We start from the raw sequence: 3,823 nt of genomic DNA on the forward strand, positions 1-3,823 counted from the left end.
TATATATATTTTCATGATCAAGTTTTTGGGCCATTGCCAGGGACTTATTTGTTATTTGTTCTAATTTGGTTGTTTTATTTTATTTTATTTCTGTTTAACATTTTATTTGGATCAAGGTTCTATTGTGTTTCAGAAGTTATTCGTATATGCGAAGAAATAGACAAAAGGAGATTATACCAATAGATTTGGAAATTGAAAAAAATCGCAGACAGAAGCGAAAGGCGAAGAAAAGATTGGAGTTTACCATTGCTGACAATTTGGGAAATGGTGCTAATAATGGCCAAGGGGCTGCGGTAGTTGATGCAATTCCTAATGCTGCAGAGGTTCCAAGGGAACAAGGACCAAGAACTTTGAGAGACTATGTACTTCCTACTGTTATAGGAGTGCATTCATGCATCAGAACTCCAACCATTGCTGCAAATAATTTTGAGATTAAGCTAGCAATTCTTCAAATGGTCCAATCAATTGTTCAGTTTGGAGGTATGCCAACGGAGGACCCCAATTTACACATAGCTAATTTTCTGGAGTTATGTACTACGTTCAAGATGAATGGGGTGAGCGATGATGCTATAAGATTGAGGCTATTCCCATTTTCACTAAGGGATAGGGCAAATAGTTGGTTGATATCCTTGCAAGAGCATTCTATCACTACATGGGAGGAGTTAGCTCAGAAGTTCCTTGCCAAGTTCTTTCCTCCAGTGAAGGCTACAAAACTAAGGGGAGAGATCAATAATTTTTATCAAATGGAAGGGGAGTCACTGTATGATTCTTGGGAGCGATTTAAGGAGTTGTTGAGGCAGTGTCCACATCATGGTATAGAAAAGTGGATGTTGGTGCATAATTTTTACAATGGGTTGAATGGAACAACTAGAACAATTATATATGCTACGACGGGAGGAGCTTTTATGAGTAAGAGTGTTGATGAGGCGTATGAGCTCTTAGAAGAGATGATGATGAATAATTATCAGTGGCCAACTTAAAGGGGACAACAAAAGAAGGTTACTGGAATGATGGAATTGGACGCTATATGTAACGCCCTGGGTAACCAAGACCATTACACTATGTGTTTAAAACATTGCGAGACTTGCAAATCAAGTCATTTAAATAAAAAATGTGAGTCTAAAGACATAAACAGGTTAGGTTCAAATAAATAAATGTTTGATACATGGGATCCCAAATCAGGGTTTAAATGACACATTTACAGGGTTTCCAAATGTTATAAACATTCAAAGCCACTCTAATGGAAAAATACATATTTTAGGTCTTCGTCCCTGTACAAACCCTCAACCGTGGCGACCGAGCAGCTGACAATGTACACCTCGCCCCCAAAGCTCTCCAACCCATGGTCAAGTCATCTTACCCTTGCCTTTACCTACACCACGTAGCACCCGTGAGCCGAGGCCCAACAAGAAAACATAATATCATAGCACATTCAGTATCAATAACCAAGTAGTCCATAGAGCATAACCAAATGGTTTACAAGGCATCAGTCAATACCCAGCAAGCCATAGCATTCATTCAATCCAGAATATCAGTTAAAAACCAATGATCTAGTTTTCAGATATTCAACATATCATGTACATCAATTTGGCAATAGTATACATGTCAAGTGATAACTAGGGCAACGCCCGTAGGCCGCACCCTCTATTTAATCCACTGTCTTTGGCTCACTTAGGCAAAGCCTAGTGTTCACCCCACTGACCCCGGCCCGCTTAAATCGAGCTCAGTGATTATTAAGCTATCCTCAGCTACCAGCTATCCTCATATAACCAAGGATGGAATTAGCTTGGTCTATCCACTGACCAATTCTTATGAGAATCCGAACTTTCCTCAAAACTAGAGGTTAATGCCTTTTAAGCCTTCCATATAATACTCTTGTCTATCTATATCCTCATATTAAACCAACATTGGTATCCTCAATGTCAAAGTAGACAAAGTATCTTTTTCCCCAGAGAAGTCTGCTATTCTTCCATCTAATCTCAACTATTAGACCCCACAGCCTATCACATACTAGCGAACATATGCCGCGACTTTCAGGGGCGGGTGGAGGTTTCCAACCCCAACTATCATCTGCAACCCCCTATAATACAACGCCAAGTCCACTTAACCATTCTGGGCACAAACAATTTGAATTCACCCGCCTTCGCTGACTAAACTCCTCAGCCCTAAGGTTCACACTCCGAACCAATCCACAACTCGGTCCAAAAAACCACAATAATCATGCATACATAAAGCATATTAAACACGGGTCCACAGTACCATAAATTTATCTGCCAAATTTTATTACAACCAAGTACACTCTTCCTACAAGCCAATAAACAAGTATAACATATAAGTTCAATTCAGGCAGTTCACCACATACAATCAGTTTACAAACTATTGTCCAAATATTCATTCACATGCGATAGCAATGCTGATCACCACGCCTCAATCTCATCACACAATAGTCAAGTGCCAGGCCCTATCAGTATCACATGCTCCCTATAATCATACAACAAAATACATTCATATTTCAACCAAGAACTTAAGCATATAATCTCATATATTCAATTACAGAACCCAGAGTCGAGATTATCTTTAGCGGCGAGTGTACATGTCCAGCCTATCTTCAGGAACCCTTAACCCTAGGACGCTCGGATACCAAGTTGTAACGCCTTGGGTAACCAAGACCGTTACACTATGTGTTTAGAACAGTGCGAGACTTGCAAATCAAGTCATTTAAATAAAAAAACGTGAGTCTAAAGACATAAACAAGTTAGGTCTAAAAGATTTTGGTTATAAGCGAATAATTTTCATTAAAACAAATATTTGATACATGGGATCCCAAATCAGGGTTTCCAAATGTTATAAACATTCAAAGTCACTCTAATGGAAAAATACATATTTTAGGTCTCCGTCCCTGTACAAACCCTCGACCGTGGCGGCCGAGCAGCTGACAATGTACACCTCGCCCCCAGAGCTCTCCAACCCATGGTCAAGTTCTCTTAACCTTGCCTTTACCTGCACCACGTACCACCCATGAGCCGAGGCCCAACAAGAAAACATAATATCATAGCACATTAAATATCAATAACTAAGTAGTCCACAGAGCATAACCAAATGATTTACAAGACATCAGTCAATACCCAACAAGCCATAGCTTTCATTCAATACAGAATATCAGTCAATAACCAAAAATCTAGTTTCCAGATATTCAGTATATCATGTACATCAATTGAGAAATAGTATACATGTTAAGTGATAACTAGGGTCGACGCCCGTAGGCCGCACCCTTTATTTAATCCACTGTCTTTGGATCGTTTAGGCCAAGCCCAGTGTTCACCCCACTGACCCTAGCCCACTTAAATGGAGCTCAGTGATTATTAAGCTGTCCTCAGCTACCAGTGGCTGAGCCGCACCCGATGTGCAAGTATTGATTCCACCACTCTTAGGTCGTTTATCACATGTCCCCATGGCATAATACCACCAATGATATTCATACAGTTATAGGGAGCTCTTAGTCCCAAAATATTCATATAGTTTATCACAATCATATAACAGTGCATACAAATATAGGGAACCCTTAGTCCCATCCTATCCACATAAACGGGTGCATGTTTTCATACCTGTGTCCTGAGCTTTCCAAGCACCGATGTCCCGAGCACAATCCCCTAGTCCAAGCCTCGCTGAAACCCTAGCCGCAACCCTTCAACAATATTCATCCATTAAATATCTTTGAATCATAATTCTAATCTCCCAAGCCTTGAATTCTATCAATCCGGGTGATAAAATCCATCCCAAGCCATAAATTTTGGATTCTCAAGCCTAAAACATCCTTAAAGTC

At 40.0% G+C, this 3,823-nt stretch overlaps 1 non-coding gene across 1 annotated transcript; it reads right to left on the reverse strand.

The window, feature by feature from the left end:
• Nucleotides 1–710: 710 nt before the first annotated feature.
• LOC133787409 (small nucleolar RNA R71) lies at nucleotides 711–817 on the reverse strand. The gene has a single exon (XR_009872433.1). It is a non-coding gene; the product is annotated as a small nucleolar RNA R71 (small nucleolar RNA).
• Nucleotides 818–3,823: the final 3,006 nt, after the last annotated feature.

The sequence above is a fragment of the Humulus lupulus genome, chromosome 6, assembly GCF_963169125.1.
Source record: "Humulus lupulus chromosome 6, drHumLupu1.1, whole genome shotgun sequence".
Lineage (NCBI taxonomy): Eukaryota > Viridiplantae > Streptophyta > Magnoliopsida > Rosales > Cannabaceae > Humulus > Humulus lupulus.